This window comes from Amblyomma americanum, chromosome 1, assembly GCF_052857255.1.
Source record: "Amblyomma americanum isolate KBUSLIRL-KWMA chromosome 1, ASM5285725v1, whole genome shotgun sequence".
NCBI lineage: Eukaryota > Metazoa > Arthropoda > Arachnida > Ixodida > Ixodidae > Amblyomma > Amblyomma americanum.
The window spans coordinates 266,035,941-266,061,532 of NC_135497.1; the positions used below are offsets into that span (position 1 = coordinate 266,035,941).

The following is a 25,592-nucleotide window of genomic DNA, read 5'->3' on the forward strand; positions in this document are numbered from 1 at the left end:
AATGCTGTGCTGAAAGGAACAGCATCAAGCAAGTGGTGTGTAATGAGGTTTTTCCCTCTGATATTTTGCGCAAAAGTACCAGAAGGAAATGAAGACTGGGAACTATTCTTGCAGTTCCGTGAAATAATGGACATTACATTTTCGTGGGACATACCATCTGAGCGTTTGGCCTACCTTGATGTCCTTGTTCAAACATTTCTGACTGAGTTTTCCGAGCGGTATGGCTCTGCTGCTGTAACTCCTAAGCTCCATTACATGACTCACTATGCAAGGTATGTGCGTGAGGTGGGGCCACTGAGGACCTTCTGATCAATGCGCGTTGAGGCAAAGCACCAGGAGTTCAAGAAATTAGCAACACAAGTCAACAATTACAGGAACATAACACTGACCCTTGCCCAGTGCCACCAACTGAAGCAGAGTTACCAGCTTCACACCTTCCAGTTGTACGAAGGTCTTGTAACAATGCAGAGCAAACCTATTGGTCAAAACATCCTCCCGGCATGTGCTAAGGAAGTGTTGCCTGAAAATGCTTGTGAAGTGAAATCTGCAACTATTGATCATTGCCACTATCGGTCTGGGAATGTTGTAGTGGTGCCGAATCGGGACAACCCAGAGTTTTACGAGGTTGAGTCCCTGTTTGTTGCTAAGGGCAAGTTGTACCTTTTGACAAGGACTTTAGTGCTTGAACACTTTGACAGGCACCGATTCTGTTACTGTGTCAAGTGGTCAGATGAGCAGCAAATGCAAGAGCCTACAGAAAAGTTTCACCACCAGCTGCTCGACATGTATGGAGAAGGCGACATTGTTCCGAAGTGGGAGATTTGGTGAACTTGCTGTCATAGTTTCTACATATTTCAAGCTGAAGCTCAGCAGTCATACAGCAGTTTGTGCTGAAATATTTCTCCGATTTCTGCTGTACCGTTGCTTGCTCCTTTCAGTAAAATTGCTGACCTTTGACTTGAGATCTCTCGCTGCCTCATTTTTAAACCTAAAACGGGGGGTGGAATGAACAAATGCACTATGTTCTTGCAGTTGGTTTACTCTTGAAAAATCTTTCCTCTTTGAACCTGAGGATTTGGAAAATTTTCATTTGGATGTGCAGCTCATGCACTGCTAATGCGAGCATAGAAGAGCATCATGTAGTTTATTGCAGCACCACAGTGTCCGCCCACGTGAGCAAATTGCAAATTGTGGAGTTTTTGTTCTGAGGCGACTCGTCAGCTATGAGGAACGCCACAGTGGAGAGCTCCGCATTAGTGTAGACCCGTAGGAAAATTACATGCCACAATGGCTAAGCATGGTCTAATCCAGGTGGTTAATCAGGCGACTAGAGTACAGGGGCAGAGCAGCTGAATATTGGGTTTACTTTTTCTACCTGACGGCATTTTTCGACACAGTCACCATAAAGGGTGGAATTTCAGATCATAAATCTGTTCTAGTAAATATTGGGCTGAGTAAGAGCATAAAATTGAACAAAACTGTAACTGTTTACAATTTTAACTAGGCAGATGATTTCCAAACACTTGACAATTATAGCTTGCCCTTGACGTAATCCCCAACAGTAGTCATTTATATACTTGGTAGTTGGATGGACGTATTTAAAAGCTATTGTTCATGACTGCATGTCTCAGTTTACACTTGCTGAAATCAGATGAGTCATCATCATCAGCTTGACTATGACCACTGCAGGTTAAAGGCCTCTCCCATGCCTCTCCAATTAACCCTGTCCTTTCCCAGCTGCACCCATCCTATCCCTGCAAACTTCCTAATCTTGTCTGCCCACCTAACCTTCTGCCACCCCCTGCTATGCTTGCCTTCTCTTAATATCCACCCCGTTACCCTTAAGGACCAGTGGTTATCTTGCCTTCGCAGTACATGCCGTGCCCAAGCCCATTTCTTCCTCTTGATCTCAACTAGGATGTCTTTAACTTGTGTTTGATCCTTGACCCACTCTGGCCACTTCCTGTCTCATCCACGTTACACCCATAATTTTTTTCCATGGCTCGCTGCGTTGTCCTTAACTTAAGGTAAACCATTTTTGTTAGCCTTCACGTTTCTGCCCCGTAGGTGAGTACCGGTAAGGTACAGCTATTGTATACTTTTCTCCTGAGAGATATTGGTGAACTGCCATTCATGATCTGAGAGAGCCTGCTATATGCACTCCACCCCATTCTATTCTTCGTTATTTCCCTCTTATAGTATAGGTCCATGTGACCCTTTGGTCTGCAGCTCAGGAGCAACTCGGCTGCAAGTTCGTTTTTTTATTCCTGACAGTGTGTGCCTCTGCTCATGCAGCCAGCGGATTAACTTACTTGAATGTGATTCCTGTGACTTGCTTTAGACGTTTCTTGATGAGGCTCGCAGGTTTTTCTGCTTGCCCATGACAGTGGCAATGAAAAGGTGCGGCGGGTCTTGCGTTTGCCTTTTTTTAATTCCTGAAATTCGTCTTATGTATCCATTTGTAATTTTCGTTACGCACTTCTGTCTACAGTGCTCATACTGAGGCCTACAAATGATTCTAACTTCCGGACACATCGCGGCCGTGCTGGCGCTTTTATGCTACGGCAGAGTTAATTGTATCAATATACAAGCCTTGTAGAATAACTTACGTCCCAGGCCAGCCACCTGTTGCGCACCACAAATACGGTTCATACCGTTGCTCGCTTGCCATCATCAAGTATCGCGGACGGTCGTATACCTCTCCACCGAGGCATGCAACGAGACCGCGGAGCGCTTTTGGGTGTCCGTAAAGCGGCCGATGCCAGAGGCAAAGCGTCGCGTTATTACGCAATTTATTTTGCCCGGTACGTGCCAAGGTGCACTCAGCATTTCACTTCAAGGGGGTCGTCGGACTTCCTTGATGCGCAGGTGTTGCACACCCCATTCCTATGAGCTCTTAGTAACGCTGCTGAGGTCACATAGTAAACGTAGTTAATCCAAATTGTTGGACGAAATAGGAATCCGGTTTAGTTTTCCGTCTTTCGTCGCCTCCACCCGGCTCCCATACACCAACTTCCCGACGGCGCGGCGGCTCTCCCCGCGAGCCACCGATTGCTTTGCTGCAGTACGTTGCGAGACGGGCTTCTTCTATCGGACACAGTTTGCTTGCTTTATTGAGTGACGGTTGCGGTTGCCGTGCTCTGGTTTTAGTAATTAACACAATCGGCATTGGACGGAGGGAGGCCGCCAAGACAACTGCAAATAAAGGCGAATGGTTAGTCTTCCTGATCCTTTCATGCGGGTTCAACATTTAGTCCTTGACATCTGCGCGCGGCACGCTTCTTCCAGCCGTTAGTCCTTTCGTTAGCCAAGAGGCATCGTCAGGGATTAACGGGCGTAGTTAGTCCCGAAAGGACGAAAAATCGCTTAGAGTGTACGCCACATGACAAGCCACTACAACAGGCCCGAAAAGCTAGACCTCATTTCTACCAGACATTTCCGATTTTCAAAACCACCTCCAGACCCACACTCATTGCCTGCTCTACCATCGACATCATCATTTTCGTGAACAACATCTTTGAGCACATCGCGGCAGAGTCCTCCAGTCTGGTCCATAGGGACAGCACTTGACCATTTAATATCCTGGCACCATTCACCCTAGCTGCCTTGTGATTGGACACTACATACACTATATCACTGCCATCTTGTTGGTCTCGCACTCCTACGCCTGTGTGCCAAGCTACCGTTCTCTCTTCAGGCACAGTGTGCCTTCAATGACTCCAACTGAGCAGAGTGAAGCAGTCCAATGTGTCTCAAACCCCAATGCACCCACCTTTTCAGCTGACCTGTGCTGCTATCCTCAGCCGCGCTAACAATGAGAACCTTTTCCCGTGTAGCCATCAGCCCTACTATATGCTCACTACAGATGATTTGTAGGGTCTGACGCCCCAAAGCAACTCGGGCTATGAGGGAGGGCCGTGGATAAATTTCTTCCAACTTGGATTCCTTAACATGCACTGACATCACACAGCGCATAGGCGTTTGCAGTTTACCTCCACCAATATGCGGTCAACAAGGCCAAGATAGAACCAGCGTACTCGGGTCAGCAGCTGAGTGGCATAACCAGTGAGTCGCCAGAGAGGCTGAAGACGTTCTTTCTTTGCTTGATGTGCAGAGGAAGATGCGAATATTTACAAAAATGTCAAGGCTAAGTTCGAAGCCCAATTTATACCACATGTTAATGTGATCTACTAAATCACAAAATGCAGTATGAGAATAAAAGCCTAGCAAACCGGTGGAAGCTTTCATAACCACTTCCAGATTGGCGGATACATGCATGCCGATACTGATACAGAAAACACAGCAAGAAACTGCAGCTCGATGCTAAGCTCGCCCTGCAAACTGCTATCATTTTCTGGCATGTCCCACTGCTGGGCTGCCTGCGAAGGTATTGAAGCCCTTCATCTACTCAATTCAGGACCATTTCACATGTGCTGCATCCTGAGCCGCCTGTTTCGGAAGCTGGTGGATGGTGCTTAGTTGGGCCCCAGCAGTGGCTACACTAAGAGTGATGAAGAACCTTAACGTTCCTGATGGCACCAGATGGTGTGATTTCCTATGGGACAGTAAATAACCCAATCGGCACTGAAACTGCCTTAAGACGTTCTATGGATGTCCAAGGGAGTTTCAGAGGCCATTGGGAAGGTAGTTTCCTAGAATAGAGGTTAAAAATTGAAGCGCAAAGTACCTGTAAGCAGCGCACACCACTAAAACTGCCGAAAAAACTGCGGTCCTGTTCTTACTCATCGTATAGACCACTTGTAAACAGGCTTGGCAGTCAATTATAAGAACCCTATCTGCTGCAGAAGTTTTTCAGGTAAAAAGATATATTTAGTGGCAGACAGAACCTGCAATGCAGATTCTGATGGCATGCACAGGAAGGAGGAATGAGGAGAGCAGATGTAAAAAAAAGCATAGATGCCTACTGCGTCCTTTATTAATAAAATAACTCACAGCTGCCATACATCTCATTACTACACCCACGAAAAGCAGCACAGTTGCTGCTACCCTTTAACAACTCATGTCCTCGTGACATCCAAACTCTGCTCAATGTTGTTCCAGCAGGCACAAGTTGCACTGTGTGCTGCATGCTGTGGTCCTGCTATTTTGGTGAGAAAAGTCAAAGTGGCGTATGCACGATACTGCCTGCACAGGTAGATCCATTCATAAAACAACTGTGTATGTCGCCCCTGGAAGGCCCTATATAAACTTGTTGCTGCTGCTGCCTCACTAAAGCAGTGCCTCCTGCCAACAGCATCAACATATTTAACGACAGACATAAGCTGATGGCGGCACTAAGCAGCAAATTGGCAGTAATACACAGTTCATGGAAAATGTGAGCATCATGACATTAGTGGACCTTTACCTGCACTATTGGGCAGGGTGCCGAAAGCCCACGTAGCTGGCTGATGGAATTTCCCCCCGAATCCGGCACACGGCGCATGCTGCCAGCACCACACGTTTGATTCTGCCGAGCGTCCCCCAGGAACCGATTAGCTCGTAAACACCCAGGGGTAACGGTGAACATATAACTGCGTATCAGTTGTAAGGCACTTTGGATTACCTGTGCAGCTCCTCGTCCTCTTCCAAGCCGACGCCATTCTCCATCATCGCCCAATAGACTCCGTACAGTGACGAGCCCTGCGCCATCATCGCCCAATAGGCTCCGTACAGTCACGAGCCCTGCGCCACCTATCGCAGCTTTCATGAAACTGTGGGTCGGTTGGAGCGGAAGTGTCACTTGCTGCAGCATGCTTTCAGATGCATTCATGGCACTGCAACGATGGCGATTACTAAAGAATATGACCTAAGAAATTCCAAGAAGCAAAATACACAACTGCCGGATATGCTACATCCAGAATTATCACAGATGGGCGGGAAGCTTGGCATCAAAATGTGCAAGTTCTCGGGTAGGCTGCACGACCAAGAAGTGGATTGATAGTAGTCCGGACAGTGAAGTCGACAACCTCTATTACGTTCAACATCACTCGTCGTGCCGTGTATCTAAAGCTACCTTTTCAAATCATGTATACGTTACAACTCCTGCGGCGTGCATTTAGAATTTTGATAGTGCTAGAGATACTTTATAATTGCGGGCGTCTAACCGTTGTTAGCGGCTACTTATTAATAAAATAACAATGGAAGGAAAAGATGTTTTCTAGCTGGGCATCTGCCATCGAAACCTGAATCACCTGAGCTGCGACTAACGGGAATAAAAGGACAGGGAGAGGGAAAGAAAGGAGGGAGCGATAGTAAGAAAGGATAGGTGTAGGGGGTAATATACACTACGTACATATACGGAATATGGAAATAAATGCTGGATGCTGCACCGCGCAAGGTAGAGATACTAACTGCACTTTTGGCGTTTGTGCGACTTCTCCCCGCGCTTTAGTTTCTTTGACGTTTGTGATCGTCTGAAACACATGCGTACTGTCGGAAGCAGAAGCTAACTGAATGCAAGGAAGGAGGGGGGGGGTATTTCGGCATCGTCGTGCAAGCATATCGCGCGAAATAGACGAATATATGATGGGGCGTGAACTTCCACTGGTAATATTACCTAGCGACTGGGTTGAGAGGCAACGCTACTTCCTTTTTTATCCGAGAACTTGCATCCTGCAAGCTTTGCTGCCAATAGCACGTACTGACGCCCATTAAAGTTTTTTGACCATTGGAATCACGAGAAGGCTGGATTTTCTCACCTGCTGCAGGCGCGGCCAGGCAATGAGGAAGGCACTGTGCAGGTCGCGCAGGGAAGTGACGTGTTTCATACACCATAATCATCCCATAACAACCATGGTATCGACCACTTATTGCAGTTCTACGTTCCACTGATGCCGAAGAGTGAATTTCCGCAATAAAATAAATAAGCCCTTCAGAGCGGCGGAAACAACGTATTGCTATAAGCCTTCAATGGGCATACAAACAGAAAAAGCCACTTTGAGACATTAGAAACCACAGCGCATGATGCAACAAAAAAACACGGCCAACGGTCGCATACAAAGCGCAGCGAGGACTTGAGAGCAGATAGTACGGCGAGCGCGTTCGCCTACCCAGTATCATCCGACCTGCAACGGCGGCGCTGAAAGCTGCAGTGTGCTGCTCCGCAGTGCACTCTGGCCACTTCACGGAGCCTATACACGACCCTGGGAACCTCAAGGGCACAGCATACGCTCTGCAATGCGTGATGCTGAGTCACGCGCCCTTTCTCGTACTCCGCAACTACTGCCGGAACGTCGTGGCAGTTAAATTGCTCCAGCGGTGTTGGCATTACACCACAGAAACCGCAACTGCCCCTGCGTTAGCATTGAATGTGTACCTGCAGAACATGTAGATGGAGGGGCGACAACTGAAAATACTGAAAAGACACCGACGAATCTGAACGGCGGACGGTCAGCCTTCATGTCCTCGGCAGGCGGCAGCTGAGCGAAAACACGCTGATGAGGCGACGGTGTGAATATATTCGCCCTTCTATATCATACAGGTTGTTAACAAGCGAAAATAACGGCTATATTTCACATGTGCACACTCGAAGAACACTCAACAGCTATAAGCGCTTGCCAAATTAATTTTAATCGATGGCGACTCCCTTCCCTTCCGCGGCGACTAGGCCTAGTGAGTCCGCAGGGTTACGTCTGTGAATTCGGCGGTTGTGAAGAGCGAATTCACAAGTTTTAGCGAATGAAAATGATCAACGAGTGTAGTTTTGACAACAGTTACCAGAAATCAACTATTTCTCACATCGTAGGGCGCGCATACGATGAACGGGAAGCGCCGGTGTGACTCAGACCGCCCAGCACTGCTTTACAGCCACTAGCAGTCGTCGCCGTTCCGATTTTGTGGATAACTAGTTATGCCGTTTCAGTTACTGCGAATGGTCACCAATCATACTTCTGCATAAAGCAGTTTAAAATAAACTACTGATCGTTTCGGAGGAAGTAGGGACAATAAGCGACAAGCGTCGGTAGCCGTTTGAGCGTGTCCTTTGAGACGGCAGCTCTTCGATCGCTGGTCGCTGTTCTGTTGACGTGGCTCAGCTACCCAGGCTGCGGGGAATTGGCTAAGTACCTGGCGGTGTTGCTCTAGCTTGCTAAATTTCTCCTTTTTGTCTGTGCCTGTTTGCTCCTGTTCTTGGGTGATTGGGTGCGGGACGAGAGCTTAATGTCTACTTCTTCTCCTGGCCAGGGGTTTTCCTCTTGGTCGGCATCTCTTCCTAAAGACCAGCTTCCAATCGATCACTTTTTCCGCAGCGGTGTTTCAAGCATTCCAGTCGCATTAGTGCCTTCCGATGGAGGCGCTATCCGACTGAACAACCCGGAGGCCGTGCAGGCGGCTCTTAGGTCCACATCGCAGCATTTCATGCACATTACCGACGTCCGGCAGTTCGGCAGGGGTGGCATTTTGTGCAGGTCGCCGGATAAAGCCTGTATTGAAGACCTGCTGAAGTGTACGTCATTCGCCAACCACCCGGTGAGCGCATTCATTCCGCCTCATCTAGCATGTTCCAAGGGCTTGGTCCGCGGGGTCGACTCTCGATTGAGCCTTGCGGAAACGATTGAGAACCTCTCACCTGCGGGAGTGGTTGCTGTCCATCGATGCAGCAGGATGGTTGACGGAGAAAAAATTCCTACGGAGTCCGTAATTGGCACATTTGCAGGAATATTTTGCCCGTCAGAGATTAAGGTGTGGCCATTGGTTTTTCGAGTAGATGCCTTTAACTCTCGGCCCCTTCAGTGTCAAAACTGCTGGCGATTTGGCCACAGCGGCAAAGCCTGCAAATCGGCCTTACGCTGCTGTGCCTGTGGGGAACGTCATTGCAGAGAGGAATGTCCTGAACAGCAAGATAAATGTTGTTTTTGTAGCGGTGCTCACCCTGCTGATTCGCCTGACTGTCCTGCACGAGCACAAGAAGTTCAGGTGCTCGAGCTTATAGACAAGCGCAGATGCACGCGGAGAGAGGCTTTTGCCGCAGTCAAGGAGAGAACCTCAGCCTACTCTAGTGTGGCCGCCAAATGTCCACCCATAATGGATTCTAGTTGGTCCCAGGCTATTACAGCGGCAGTTTAGAATTTGTGGCAAATGCAATGGATCGCATTATGGAAACCGTGTCCACATGCATTTCGCAGGTCATAGCTGCTCAGATGACCAATCTTCTGCAGGCGTCCACCGCTCCGCTCTTGTCTTCTTTGGCTTCAGAAGCTACCCCTCCTTCTGTAATTATTGATTCCGCTCCACAGGGTCAAAAACATTGTGAGCAACAAAAGACCTCTCAGGCCTCTCCTTCGCATAGCGTTATGGACGCATCCTCTATGGATTGTATGGATATGGAGTCTGATCTCCGCGCCCAGAAACGAAGTGGGTCTCCTCTGAATATTGCAGGTCCATCTTGCCCCCAGTCAAAGACAAAGAAAAGTAACGCAAGTCAAAACGCTAAGACCAGTATTCTAGAAAAGGCAGTCGCGGCTGCGGCACTTCCGTCAAGATAGGGTTCTTAAGTGTACTCCAGTGGAATTGTCGATCTATATTCTCCGCTTCAACAGATTTAAATTGCCTATGCACTCAGCTTCTACCAGATTTAGTTGCTTTACAGGAAACTTGGCTAACTTCAAATTTCAATTATCATCTCAAGGATTACCATCCGTTCCGGCTTGACCGGTCATCACGAGGGGGAGGGTTGTTAGTGCTCATATCTACAAAGTTTTGCCACAGGGCATGCATTTCTTTTCAATATGCGGACATTGAATGTGAAATCCTTGCGGTTGACCTTAGTGTCCCAGGTCAGCAGCCCTTTACGGTAGCTAATGCATATTTCCCTTCTGGTGTGCGTGACACTCGGCCCCTTGACTCACTCATGTCTAGTAGCCGATCTCAGGTTCTATTGGCGACTTCAATTCGCACCTTGTGACTTGGGGGTTTAAAACAGACAGCTTTGGTTCTAGACTATTTGATTGGGCTTCTGGCAATAACTTGATCTGCAACAATTCCGGATTGCCTACGTTTGTTCGCAGTCAATGCCGCTCTGTCTTGGATTTAACTTTTTCCTCCCCAGGGGTCCCTGTTATGTCTTGGGCGCCTGTTGACTGTGCAACAAACAGTGATCATCTACCGATTAGTTTCAAGTTTGCGTGTAAATTAACTCTTCCTGAGCGACATCAGCGCACGTTAATAAATTACAATTGCTTTAAAGACACGCTAAAATCAGCCCTCCAAACCACTTCAGACACTCGCGCTCAGAGAAGTGCCGAAAGCAAGGCTGCACATCTATGCTCGGTACTGGACCATGCAAGGCAAAAGTCTGAATTTTTGCTTAAGAGCACAAAGGGTGCAATCGCGAACAATTGGTGGAATGCTGAGTGCACGCGTGCATATAGACGACGAAAAGCAGCTTGGAAGAAACTTCTCATCAATCAATGCCCAAAAAATTGGCTGGATTATAAGCATGTTGCAGCAACATTTAAGCGCACTGTCGCCCGTGCAAAGGAGGAGTATAATACAAATCATTATGATTTCCTTTCCCAATCAGGAAATAAACGAGCTTTATTTAATTTCATGAGGCGCAACAAGGTGATTCCTCCGGCTGCCAACATTGAATCCCTTGTTCAGTCCCCTGCTGACATCGCAAAGGCCTTAGAGGATATTGCGTGTGGCCTAGAGCTTCGCTTTACATCTGCTTTACCTTCTCCTACTATATTCACATGCACCTCAAGTGATTTCACTGAGGTTTCTATGCCTGAGCTGTCGCAAATTGTTCTGCGCTTATCCCCAGCGGCTCCTGGCCCCGATAGGGTCACTTCATCTATGATCAAAATATTGTTCAATGAATCTCCTGCAGACCTGTTGGCTCTAATTAACCATTATATTAAAGGTCCTTGGATACCGCATGAGTGGCGTCTTGCTGAAATAGTTCCATTGCTTAAAAAACAAGGGGAGGGCTTAACTTTAGACAATATACGCCCTATTTCGTTAACATCGAACCTTGTGAAATTGGTGGAAAGGGTCCTTCTCAGCCGTGTCATGTCATTCATTTTAGAAAATGCTGTATTGAATCCATGCCAAATTGGTTTCAGGCCGGGTTGTTCAATTTGGTGTGCTCATACTGACCTTGAGAGTCGTATTAAATTAGCTCGCAATAGAAAAAAGTTTGCTGCGCTTGTCACCTTGGATGTCAGTAAAGCATACGACAGCGTGGAGCACTCGACTCTATTACTAAGATTACAGGAACTCAACTTCCCAAGCTATTTTGTAGCCTGGATTTCTGTTTTTTTTTGGAAAATAGAGAATTTTTCTGCTGCCAAAATGGTGTTTCCTCAAGGAGATCTCCACAGACAAGAGGTGTTCCGCAAGGATCAGTTCTCTCACCTGTTCTTTTTAACATTTTTCTAAGCTCAATTACATGCATTCAAAATGTGAAAACTTATGTGTACGCCGACGATATTGCATTTTTTGCATCAGCAGGTGACATTCACACTCTTTATCAAACCCTACAAAATTACCTCAATGTTCTTGACAACTGGCTAGGAAGAATTCATTTGTCCCTTAATGTGAAGAAATGCGCATTGTTAGTATTTCCAGTTTCTGTTCCAGTAAATATCTGCCTGGTCTATAGAAATAACATAATACCTCAAGTTCAGACGGTGAAGTATCTCGGTGTAATATACGACTCTACTCTCTCCTGGTGGCCACACATTGAGCAAGTTTCTGCAAAAGGAGTTCGGGCCATTGGCATCCTGCGCAGGCTTTGTAGTGCTAGGTCAGGCATGAGAAGGCATACGCTTCTGATGATTTATAAAATGTACGTCCGCCCAATTTTGGAGTTCGGGTGTGTTTTATTCTCAGGAGCTCCTGCCTATAAACTTCGCCCTCTTGTGCTTTTGGAGCGTGATGCGTTGCGTCTTTGTCTGGGGCTTCCAAAATATGTCGCCAATGCTGTTCTGCACCTTGAGGCGCGAATGCCTTCGTTATCAGCTAGGTTTCGCCTTTTAACAGTTCAAACATTTTTAAAATTGTGCGACTCACCTCTTCACGCTTCCAGTATAATATTTCTTAGTCCACCTTCCGCCTTTTTTAGTGCTGCCTGGTCTCAATTTCATACCCCGCAGATATGTTACGTGCAGTCCCTCCTTGATCGCATAAATATTCATTTCACAGATGTCCGCCAAATATATAACAACTCCTCATCTGTCCAGATTGAATTCGATGATATTTTCCCATCGAATGCAAAGCTGCAGCCCTTCCCGCTTCTTCAGGGTCTATTGCAGGACCACCTAAGGTCCTTTCCCTCTCATGTTCTTATTGCTACCGATGCCTCGCAGGATCGCGAAAAGGCAGGTGTGGGAATTTTTTCGCCTTCACTGGATTGGTCTTTTTCTCTCCGTCTTCCTGACTGCACTCCAATTTTTCGGGCTGAAATATTAGCAGTAATCTTAGCCTTACGAAAATTAGAATCTACAGTTTCCCAGGTCGTTGTTATGACAGACTCTCTGTCCATTTGCTCTTCCTTTACCTCACCCACTGATTCTCGGCCATTACGCCTCTTTAAGTTCCTGATTCCGCTCCATCTAAATTCGGTAAGGTTGCTTTGGGTACCCGGTGACATGGGCTTTCACTTAAATGTTGCAGATTCCTTAGCAAGAGCCTCTCTCAGCGGCCCAATTGTTGCTGTCCTGCCATCATGTGCATATAGAGCTGCGGTGAGGTTTCGCAGCTACACAATATTTCAGGAATTTGCTGCCTCGGCTCTTACATCATCTCCCGAATATCAGCATCTTCTGCATCCTTGGAGTAGCAAAGACTGGCGCTCACGCAGACTAGAGGTCTCTTTCACGCGCTTGCGTTGCCGGGTTCCCCTTCTAAATTTCTACCTTCACAGATCTGGCCTGGAAGCTTCCCCACTGTGCCCTTTTTGTGCCGAACCTGAGACAATAGATCACTTCCTGCTGTTCTGCCGCCGCTTTTCTCATTTGAGGAAGAGTATTTTGCAAATTCCATTTCATCAACTGGGCTTGCCTGTGTCTTCCGCGGTTGTTCTTTGCTTGGACGAAGCGACAGGAGTGTGCGCTCTGCTGTGCAAAATTTTCTTCAAGAAACGCAGCGACTCCCATTCTAATTTATTTTTCCCGCCCTCAATCAGTACGACATTGCAACATTACAGGCATTGTGTACTATTATGCACATTAAGCAATTGTCCCGTCTTTGATCTCCAAGTTAACTGGACGCCTTTCCTTCCCTCTTCCAATCTCTCAGGCTACATACTATTACCACTCCTTTTCCCGTCAAAACTTTCCTGTATCCAGTAATTAACCGCCTGTGTCTTGGCCACTCCCCCGTAGTGGGTATGTGCCAGCAACGTCTGAGGCCTTCCTTCCTTCCTTCCTTCTCAGGCGAGCGATCGTATCGGCGCTTCCTCCCACAGATTGTCGCACTGCTGTTGGCCGACGTAGAAAACTCGTCTGGCAACTGATGTAGGGGCACAGGGGGGAAGAAAACAACATGGCGTTCCAGTAAAACGTGTTCGTATCTTGCTCTCCGGAGTCGGACTTATTACTGCTTGTGGTGGCTCCGGCACGCCAACAAGTGGACAACAAGTGGCGACGAGGATGGGATGAAGACGGAATGAACGGACGACACTCACCAAGGCAAGCCGACGACTCTACGTGAGACGCAAGAACCGGCGCGACAAGTAGGTGGCATGGCGCAAGCACTTGGCGCTCAGCCATTGTTCGCGGCACCTCCGCAGTTCGATTCGAATGCGGAAACATGGACAAACTACTCCGAGCGGCTAGAGTCTTACTTCGATGCTAACGAAATCACCGACGACGCTCGCAAGCGCGCGATTCTCATAACATGTCTCAACCCGGAGGTATATGGTCGTCTCCGAAGCCTACTGGCGCCGAAAAAGCCGCGGGACGAACCTTATGAAGCCACCATTGCACTTCTCAAGCAGCACCTGAACCCGGCACCGTCGGAAATTTACGAAACGTACCGGTTTCAAACCCGCGTACAGAAAACCGGCGAGAAGGTAGGCGAATACCTTGCAAAACTACGGAAGATCGCAGACAACTGTGGCTTCGGGAGCGCGTTGGAACGAAACCTGCGTGACAGATTTGTCATCGGGTTGCGAGAAAAGATGGTCCAACGAGTACTTCTGGCTAAGCCAAAGTCTCTTACTCTCCAAGAAGCAGTAGATATCGCCACGTCGGCGGAATTGGCGATACAAAATGTTGAGCGCCTACCCCACGCGAGCACCGCGGAATCGGCGAACGAAGTGAACGCCACAGCGTTTAAGAAAACGAATCCGCAATACCGACACACCAAGGCAAAGACGCCGCGCCCGTGCATTCGTTGTGGCAACTGCTCACACGATGCTCCCAAATGTCCGCATAAGACGTCGACTTGCTATAAGTGCCACAAGCAAGGGCACTTAGCTACAAGGTGTTTCGGTGGGGTAAAAGCGAAAAGGCCGACGAAATTTCAGGTCAACGCGTTAAGTGCCGAAGCGGGCGACAGTAGCTGCACTCCAGTCCTTGATATTTACACGGTTACCAGCGAAAATACTGCGGTCGAGCCGGTCTACAAGACGGTGAAGTGGGGACCAGTGAATCTCGACATGCAGGTGGATACGGGTTCGCCAGTCTGCATAATTCCTGAAGAAATATACCATTGCCATGCCAAGCAGTGGCCAGCCCTGAAGCCCACAAAGAGCTCCATTGTTACTTGGGGAAGCTACCTATCAGCGGGGTGCTTCATATGACAGCGCAGCACCAGAACTGCAATGCAACTGCTGAACTGTATGTGGTGCAATGCCCAGGACCTTCACTGTGTGGTAGAGATGTGATCCAAAAACTTCCATCTGCTGCCCGACCAAGAGGTAGGCACAATCCTGACTCCAGACTGTGAAATCTCAAGTGTCACAGAACTGAAAGAAAAGTTCAAAGACCTTTTCGAGCTGGGCACAGGACTGATGAAGGGACCTTCTGCCAGCATTGCCATGAAAAAAGATGCAACTCCAAGATTCCTGAAAGCCCGTTCACTACCTGATGCATTGCGCGAAAAAGTAGGAATGGAACTGGACAGAATGTGTCAGCAAGGGATCTTGTCTCCAGTCAGCCACAGCTGCTGGGCAACGCCAATCGTTCCAGTGGTAAAAGCAGATGGAACCTTGAGAATTTGTGGGGATTTCAAGGTCACTGTCAACCCAGAGTGTGATGTCGACCAGTACCCACTCCCAAAAATGGGAGACATTTTCGCCTCTCTCAAGGGTGGCTATTGGTTTTCAAAATTGGACCTACGTGAAGCCTACTGCCACATACCACTGGACGATCAAGCAAAGCAAGTTGCTGTAGTGAACACTCACAAAGGTCTATTTGCTTACAATAGGCTATCATATGGCATTGCATCAGCCCCTGCCATATTCCAAAGGAAGATGGAAGAACTTCTGAAAAATGTGCCGGGCACGCAAGTCTTTTTAGATGATGTTCTGATTGCAGAGGATAAGAATAGCTATGGGAAGACTGTGAACAAGGTACTGGAAATCTTTCGAGAAAATGGTATCCGGTTGCGGAAAGACAACTGTGTGTTCGGAGCACAGGAAGTGACCTACCTGGGACACAAAATTGACCCACACGGCTTGCATCCAGCGGAAAAGAAACTGGACACTATCGTGAGAGCACCAGCGCCCAGAAATGTCCAAGAACTCAGATCCTTCCTGGGCCTGATCACCTATTACCGCAGTTTTCTGCCCAACATGTCAAGTCTCCTTGCACCTCTGTACCGGTTGCTACAGAAAGAGAGCAAATGGAAGTGGGCATCTGAAGAGAAGAGAGCATTTGAAGCTGTGAAGAACTCTCTGATTAACTCTAATATGCTCATGCACTTTGACCCCACGAAGGAACTAGTGCTAGAATGTGATGCCTCACCAGAGGGAATTGGTGCAGTGCTATCACATGTGATCGATGGCATTGAAAGACCAATAGCGTTCAGGTCCCGCACCCTCACAAAGACAGAGAAGAACTCTCAGTTGGAAAGGGAAGCCCTGGCTCTGGTGTTTGCAGTGGTAAAGTTCCGTGACTACTTGTTGTGTAGGGAGTTCACGTTGAAGACTGATCACAAACCACTGGTTGGACTCTTCAAGGAAAATAGACCAATTCCTACTACTGCAGCATCACGCATTCAAAGGTGGGCAATTACCCTTGGTGCCTACAAATACACCATAAAGTATAAGCCCGGATCCCGCAACCAAAATACAGACGCACTGAGTCGACTACCTGTGCCAGCCAGTGAGACTGAACTACAGATGCAAGACCGTGACCAACAAGACAGTGCACTAGTAGCCAGCATCTTGGACACGGCACCGGTCTCAAGGAAGCAACTCGAAGACGTTGCTGGGAAGGACCAACTCATGCAATGCCTTCATGAATACATACTGGGAGGATGGCCTAAGAAACTCCCACAGTCTAACCATGACCAAGTACTGCCATTCTGGAGACGTAGGAATTTCCTCACTGCAGATGAACAACTCATCTTCATGGGAGACCGACTAGTGATCCCTGAGGCAGCTAGAAGTGCATTCCTGTTGGAACTGCACGAAGCACATTCCGGACTCAGTACCACAAAAGCTTTGGCAAGGAAACTTGTGTGGTGGCCAGGAATTGATCAAGACATAGAACACCTCCTGCGGAATTGCCCTATATGCCAACAGACGGCATCAATGCCACCCTCCGAGAAGGCAGCGGCATGGCCCGCAACAACCCAGCCGTGGACACGTGTTCACATAGACTATGCTGGTCCAATTGAAAACAAGATTGTGTTGGTTGTTGTGGACAGCTATTCAGGCTGGATCGAAGCAGTCGCAACAAATAGTGCAACGACTACAGCAGCCATTGAGATCTTAAGGAGCATATTTGCACGATTTGGTCTGCCCAATTGTCTGGTGTCTGATAATGGAAGTGCCTTCGTCAGTGCCGAATTCCAAGAATTCATCACGAAGAATGCCATACGGCACATCCGTACAGCGCCCTTCCACGCTCAATCTAATGGGCTTGCAGAAAGAGCGGTGAGGGCAGTCAAAGACGGTCTCAAGAGACTCACACGTGGAACACTCTCAGCTCGCTTAAACCGGTGGCTGCATGACCACAGACGCGCACCATCCGGAAGTAGGGACAAATCCCCAACTGAAATGCTCCTGAGCTATCGACCCAAAGGACGCCTGGACCTGCTTCAGCAGAAACCACAAGAGCCGAACGTTGAAAGGCACACGCTAACAAAAGGGAAATGGGTCCGTGGCCAGACTGTCTTGTTCCGCAACTTCGGTCTTGGCCAGCGTTGGATGAAGGGTACGGTTCAACATGTCTTGGGAAACAGGATGCTCAAGCTCAACACAGCCGGAGGACCCGTTACCCGACATTTCGACCAGGTTCGTCATTGTGATAACGGTAGCCCTACTGAGCAGAGTGAATGGTGGGACCTACATGAACAACAGTCAAGTTCAGCACCAACCCCTGCAGCCGAAGGTCAACCCGGACGGCCCACTCGTATCCGGCGACCGCCAAACCGACTGAACTTGTGATGTGAGTGTCAGTGGTGTGATTCTCAAACCAAGTGTGGGGGAGTGTTGGCCGACGTAGAAAACTCGTCTGGCAACTGATGTAGGGGCACAGGGGGAAAGAAAACAACATGGCGTTCCAGTAAAACGTGTTCGTATCTTGCTCTCCGGAGTCGGACTTATCTGCTTGTGGTGGCTCCGGCACGCCAACAAGTGGACAACAACTGCGTTAACAAGCACGGGTGCAACCGGTACAAAAGAGATGAGCTTATTTAGAACTAAGGCGCAGAATGCGTTTTATGTCATGAAACCGAGCGCTAGCTGTTCGTAGGCAGCGATGTAAACAACAGTATGAGTGCAGCCGTCCTCATCGGCGCACTGCTGGAGAAATTTCATGCTGATGCGGTAAATGTTCATTGGTGTACTATTACTTTCGAGCACATACGGAGACATAAGAAGAGCTATTTGGTAAGCAAAGAGCAGGAAAAAGCGAGCAGCGGGTATCAAAATGAGCAGCCACTGAGCCGAAATCAATCGCGCGGGGGGGGGGGGGGGGAGGAAGCCATGGCGGCGGCAACGCCTATTGGCCGGTTCGGGCTGTGTTCGCGTTTCAAAAGCATTCCAGAATCTGGAATGTCTCCGCGGAGCTCCGTCGACTCGAATGGCATTTGAACCGAATGCCGTCGAAAAATTTCTTGTAGCAGCTTAAGTTCGGCAGTCGAGCCGAATGACATTCCCTTGGAAGGAATTATTATAACCCTTGGTGACCACCAGGCTGAATGCTTTCAAGAGATCGTTCCAGTAACAAAACTACAATGAAAGTTAATCAAGTTATTTAAGCTCGCAAGTTAAGCTTGTGTAATAATGAAATACCGTTAGTCTTGCGAGTTCGCTACCAAGCAACTCTCCGACAACTAAGGCATCGCAATCGGAATTTCATGCTCATGCGGTAATGTTCATTGGTGTACTGTTACCTTCAAGCACTTACGTAGACATAACACGAGCTATTTGTAGTGTAATGGCACGATTCAAGTGCTGCAATACAGCGATAGCAATGCAATGCACACTTTAAGCAACGCAGTAAAACATGAGCTTTTACCCTTTATTATGAGAACTTCTATGCTTGAAGTTCTGCTTCAGTTAGGTGGCGGTCCGCTTGAGCTGCTGCCGCGACTGGAGAGCACGCGGACGACTTCTTCCACCAGGTCGGCGCGGTTCACCACCAAATCATCCCAGCCAGGCGTTTGGGTCACTTCTCGTCCATGCGCACAGATGAAGTCCATGACACTCCGGCGGAGCACGGCGGCGTTGTGTTGGTCGGCTAAGATGAGGGCGGCCGGGGCATTCTCGACGACCAATCCCTCGATTAGCGCCTCTTCACAGAGGTTCCGAAGCTGTAGAATGGAGTACTTGTCAGCTGCAGCAAAAAGGGGGCCTGCCAGCTGTGCTAGTTTTGGCGTGCGGCCGGTGTAAATGAAGCGCAGCAACGCGCCTAAAACGTCGTAATCCATACCAGTGATTTTGATGAAACCTTGCGCTTCATGTTGTACCTCATGGGAAAACATTTCTCGAAACACCGGCGACCGGGCGGCCAACACCGCCTTGTGGGCGCGGTGCATTCCGCCAACGACCCCAATGGTGACATCGGCAAAGTCGCCGCTGTCAAGAAGTGCGCCGAGGTCGTCGGAGAGTCCGTGCTGAGATACTTCGGCGTTGGCGCTCCCGAATCTTCCAGGCGCACTTACGTAGCCGCGAATGACTGTCAATTCACAGCGTATGCGGAGGTTGCCTGCCAGCAAGAAGGGAGAAAGTTCGATCTCCAGGGCACTCATCTGGATAAATTGGCAGAAGCACCAGTTTCGTTCACCACTAAACACTTTAATGCTCATGTACTGTTTGTTGCTCTCCTGCCCACTTGCATTGACGATGAAGACTACGGCTTCGGCGCGAATATCACGGGCGCCTGCATATCCAAGGCCGAGATAGAGATAGTCCTGGCCATCGTCTGCCGTGTGCTGGATCAGGTTAAGACACCATTCCTCATTGTCTTCTTGTCGTGTAGAGAACGGGGAACTATATATTCCTTCTTCCAACTGCGCCAAACACGCCTGAAAGTCTCTTAACACCCAAGAGAAGGAAAGTTTTTCGGTGTTCATCTCTGTCACACAAGTGAACTCGGTAGCGGACATCGTGGCTGTTCACGAAAGATGGCTGCAGACGACTGAGTGAGCGAGGACGCGCAGTGCGATGCGGCCAAGCGTCCCATGTAAGCCCGGGCGACGTCGTCTTGCGTTCCTTGCTAGGGTGCTTCGATGCCAGCGCGCTCGCTTCGAGAGAGAGAGACGCGGTGCGGCGCTCCCATGCAAACCGAGTGAGACGCTGTTTGGCTTTCGAGATCTGCCAAGTACGACGCGTGCACGCGTTCTCTGTTTGCGGCGCGCATGCTTGGAACTTGTGTGCCCTTTCCACTTTCGGGTATAAAACTAGCACGAATAAACGCCACGTCGACGTTCTTGTGCGGAATTGGTCGCGACTGACGCTCTGCCGACACAGCTAACGATCAGAAGAGCGTGCTGTCGGGCAAGTTGGCTTTGCGTGATATAATGCAAGCGGGCGCAAATCGTGGACAAGGACCGAGAAGAAACACAAAGCGCTTGTCAGTCGTCGGTTGTGTTTCTTCTCGGTCCTTGTTCAAGTTTTGCGCCTACTTCTTTTATAACAACTAACGATACAGCCACTTCTCAGAGCTAAGGGGCGCTAGCTGTACGATCACTTTTTTCCGCATGCGCGCACGTTTTTGCGACCATGCGCACGGCCGTGTGGTGCGTTGCGGACGAGGTGTTGTACGATCAAGCATGCGATCAAGTTTGCTGCATGCGACCTAGCGGACGACTCCGGTGTTCTGATTGGCACGCTCGTCAGTGCCGCGCGGCACTGACGAAAATACGAAGATATCTTGCCGTACAAATGCACACACATTGATATGGTGGCTCACCCGAGACATGTTTACCAGTGAGATTTTTCGTAGCAGGTAAAACCGCGATCGGCTGTAATAGCCATGAATCTCGGCGCGGCCAATTCTGACGTCCACGAACGAAGTCGCAACAAGCTTTGCAACACCGCCGGCGAGGTTCTTAAACAGCGTCGCGGGGAACGATTAACGTTTGCGCTATTTCTACTTCAGAAAGTGATAAAAGGCATCACACCGCGACCGTGACACAACTCGTTCGACCGCTAGTCGGCTAGACTACGCTGAAGACCACCCATATATATGCAACCGTTCTAACTACGATATTAGGTTTTTGCCTCCTGATATTTCAAGGGTGCCCCCATTGAAAGTTACGCTATACCCTAACACGCAATAACGATTTCAGAATGACGACGTGATTCGTATCACGAATTCTCGGAACCAAGGATACGGGACTAGAACAAACTATAGGTTAGCAGTACATATTCGATCGTTTGTAATTATAACAGGGAAATTCACATAGCTAAGACCAGGCACGGGTTAAATCATTAATTATTCAAACTAGCGTAGTGCAGTCTTTTTAAATGTATTTTCATTGCTTTTATTTTGTAGCTTTTCTGTTCATCCATGCACACTTTAGTTGACAGTAACAATGTCAAGTAAACAAGCTTTCTTGCTGTCTCCCCACTTAACTGTTATTGCAAAAGACACTTATCAATATGTCGATATATGTAGTGTGTATCTGAATTGTGCATGTATTAAAAATTACATATTTTAGTACTCTGCTATCGAATACGAACCCGAATACACAAGAAAATTATGACAATCCCAGTAATTTGGAATATGTAAGATAGTTGTAACTGCAACAGTTGTGCATTTCACAGAAGAGTGACCATGCAACAGTACTGCTTTCTCTCTGTAATGTTATTCGGTCCGTTAAAAAAGGCAAAATTGAAATAGCACAGTGTGGTGACAATTAAAGGGGCTAAGCCATGAATCTGTCACTGCGTTGAAATGCAGAGCTTTGTTTTTTGCAGTGACAGCAGGCAACCAGTTTAATTTTACCAGTCATTCCTTAGCTCATATTGCAATGACAATTGCACACGCTATAATGCAGCAGTGCAAACAAGCCTGGAGAGTTGTGCTCAGAGCCAATCAATGGTGACACATGCAGAAACAAGCTGGCATGTTATCTGTACAACTCCAAAAAGTTCTGAAAGTGCCCATGAGAATGAGAACAAAGTGGTTGCTTAGTACTCAGTAAAAAGCCATACATGCCTTTTACCTTCAGTGTAAACATAACATGATGTGGGAGTTGGTAAACTGGCTTACATCTGGATGGCTCCTGGTTGAGGTTGGGAAAGAATACTTCATATATTCAGGGAAACAGGATGCACTGACCATGCATAGTGGTTATCTCGAGCAGAATTTGTAGAAATATATTTACAAGGTGAAAGCTGTGTTGTTGCAAAACACAATGAAATAAATAAGTGTGCAGGGCATACAGGCATATATCCTATCGTGTAGCTTTACAGTACTGTTTAGACTCTTTTCTGAGCAGAAAAAAAAGAGAGGAATCGTAACAGTGATTCTGGTTCCCAAAACAGCTGATAAAAGTTAGCATTTTCTGCACAACTCGTCATGTATAAAATTTTTGACCGTGCTAGCTGTTATTAGCAACGCCTTTTTCAAAGCAAAGCTTATTTCATTGCCACTTGGTTTTCAAACTGGCAAAGTCCCTTTAGGCATGCCTTACGTTAAAATGACTTATTAGTCATTAATCTAACTGCTTGAAGATCTTTGCCTAGGCTATGCCTACTTTTTGGCTTCATGCAGGGAGTGTATGTGAATTTCAACAGCCCTAAAAGGGCTGCATTTATTAGGCAAACAAATGTCGTTTTGTGGCCTTTTAAAATTTCAAAATAATGCACTAAAATGATAATCCTCCTTAGGGCCATATATGAAAACTTGTTACTAAGGTAAGGAAAACAGCAACTCTATGAACAAATTAGCATTGAGTACAGGTTTGTGCCTTTCTGTGCCTTTCACTGCCATCAATGTAAGAAAACCACATTCACACGCAAAATTCACAGCAGCTGTAATCTCGCTCCATTCATGACAACAGAACTGTATGTGAAACGTAGCTTTATTATAGAGGAGCAGGAGGCACCCTTTTATAAACACTGTAAATACTGGCCCCATAACATAACTGGCTGGCCATTTCAGATGAGGATAAGGACCAAATGACACAGGCACATAAAACTCACATGCGTAAACACAAGCACCCAGCATTTTAACCGCATCACATAATGGAAGTCTCCATGTTGCTTTGCTTGAAACAGGGTACGACACAAGCACAAAGGAAATACTTACACATATCAGCTCGCAATGGAGACGGGTATGGCTGACATTAAAAGCTATTATTGCAGTCCTATTAACACTCCCAAACAAGCCATTCCAGAGCACGCAGACAGCTGTTCTGGAGGGTTGGAATGTTGATATTGATAGTGGGATGGCAGACCATATAGCAATCAATGAAGACTACTTAAATGAAACAGTGAAAGGAAGCAAGGCAGCAATGTGGGCTAGTTGGTTGCACATTTGATGGGAATAATGCGCTACACACGGGCAAGAACCGACAACTGAAACGATGGACACAGGACAAGCGCACGCTAACAACTAAAATTTATTCTGGCACAAGGGCAAATAAATACATTTCATGCACATGCTCAAAACAATGAAATTATTTCCACCGGCTGTGTTGCATGCTCTTTTGTTTCTTGATTAGTTCTAACTCCTCACTTGATAACAACACCGAGGGTGTGCTTGCGCTCTTGTCTTCACCGGCCTCCTATATCTCAAAGGCTTGTTTTATTTTCTTTCTTTCTTGTCCCTTGCACAAGCTAAAATTGTAGTCCAATCAAAGTAAGGTGAACATTGGTGATTTGCACAAAGGGGGGCTTATCCTGTGTCCGTCGTTTCAGTTGTCGGTTTTTCTCCGTGTGTAGCGCGTTATTCCCATCAAGTGAAAGGAAGGTCATTAGTCATTAATGAATGTAAGAAAAAGGGAAGGGCCAAGCATAACACATTTGGGGTTGACCGAGATTCCAAAAAAAGAAAGGCAGGATGAACAAGAATTAGCATGGGCCAACTACTCTTAACTGGCTAGGATCACTTAAATCCCACTCAGAACGGTACGATGCAAGACATTATTTAATAAAGGATTTTATTGCATGCTTTCTCAAAGAGACTAACGAGCAAGTGTATGTCACGAAGAACGAAAATTGGCTATCACAGGAATGCTTTTCAAAAAGCGTACCGATCTGGAAGGAACAATTTAATGGGCCATAGCAACCTAGCAGTGTGAGAGTATATAGTGTTTTTCACAATTAAGAACCCATGCTAGTCAGTCATAGAAATGGTGCAATGATTTGGTGCTTGCGACATTATCAGAACTAAAAAATTTACTGCATTCTGCTGTATGCAGCCATGCCTCGTTAATATCCCCCCCCCCCCGTGATATGATGGGTTGAATTATGGACAGTTTTTCTGGGGATGAAACTTTATCAAAGCATGCATGCCTTAACATGGAAACTTCTGTTTGGACAAATGACAGGGCTTAAATGCACAAAGCCAATTGGGACCAGGATATTTTTGTCGTGTAATATAGACTGTGATGCGGAAGTCTGGACTGTGGTAATCAGATACTATAACATAGTGCAAGGAGTGCTAGAAGTGTTTGGCGACAAATACAGACTGGATCATATGGCTGTTGCACCCTGGAATTGCCCTCATACCACTTGCAGCATAGCATGCAGTTTTTGTTAAACATTGAACTGACAGGCACGCTGACTCTCTCCGCTTGCACTTTCAGACAGACAAAGCACTACTCTTTCTGGTGTCAAAATCATTGGGACTGAAAGGCTCGGCGACTCATTTCCTGCCTGGCGCACCTTGTTCACTGCACAAATTAATTAATTAAGCTGCTCGCTGACTGTATAACCTTTTTGTTCTAATCTTACAGATGTTTACTTGCAACACTAATTTAATGTTTCTTTTTAAACTGAGCACACGGCAAGAACAACAAAAACTACTCGAGTTAAAGCATGTCGGCCACGAGGAGAACTCAGCACAGGTGCAAAGCAGGAAATCTTCAAATACAATCCAAGCAGTAAGGAAATGGGTTGAAATTAAATGTGATCTCAACCTCGACAGGTCAATGGCTGCACCGGCACTGTAGGACTTTCAGAAACGGCTCAATGTCAGCATTGCAGGGCCAACCACAGTGCAATAGCGCATAGCACATTTTGAAAAATCAAAATAAACCTTGTTAATGTGGTTTTGGCAATATGCACAAATGTGGCCCTGTCACGACCATACGACAAATGTGAACAGATGCGTGTCTACAGAAACCTATAGCAGAGCATTGTGGAAGGTGCAAACAAGCATCTGCATTCAAGAAAACAAATTTAGAAATGCAAAGAAGGCGAAGGAATTCTAGGAAGCAATCTACATTTACGACAAATACATTCTCATAGGCCCACCATCGCCTTCATCCTGCAGGCAAATAATGTTCATTGCAGGCTGTCACAGGTAAATAAACACAGCAGATGCATGTGCATTGATGACATAAGTTACTGGAAATGCTCTACAGCTCTAAGAATATACAGGCAGCTCCATTATGAAAAATTTTGAGCACTCGGTTATTATCCTTGAACTGATACCTAGCTTTGTTTGCGTAACACAAGGCTATGAAGTCTTGTCCATGATGACATGAGACGGTGACAATTCCGAACGTCTGGACAAGCTCCTTATGCTATCGCATAATATGTGTGACAAATGCAACTGCTTTCAAGCTAGTTTTCATCTAGGTATTTAATCCTAGTTATTTTCAACTGGTTGTCCCCTTTCAAACTGGAGTGGCCTGTATACTGGGTGCCTCAGATAAGATGGACCATGATTTAAAAAAAAAACTAACCTAAGTGGTCTTCTGACCTGAAAGGAAGTGCATGTTAAAAGCTGTGCAAAGTATTTAAAGCCCTTCAAACACTGCCCTCACCAAACCAGACCATACCAACATCACTCCGC

At 47.2% G+C, this 25,592-nt stretch overlaps 1 pseudogene; it reads right to left on the reverse strand.

Annotated features, from left to right (window-relative positions):
* Positions 1 to 18,672: 18,672 nt before the first annotated feature.
* Positions 18,673 to 19,368, reverse strand: LOC144117371 (speckle-type POZ protein B pseudogene; annotated as a pseudogene).
* Between the last annotated feature and the right edge of the window lie 6,224 nt (positions 19,369 to 25,592).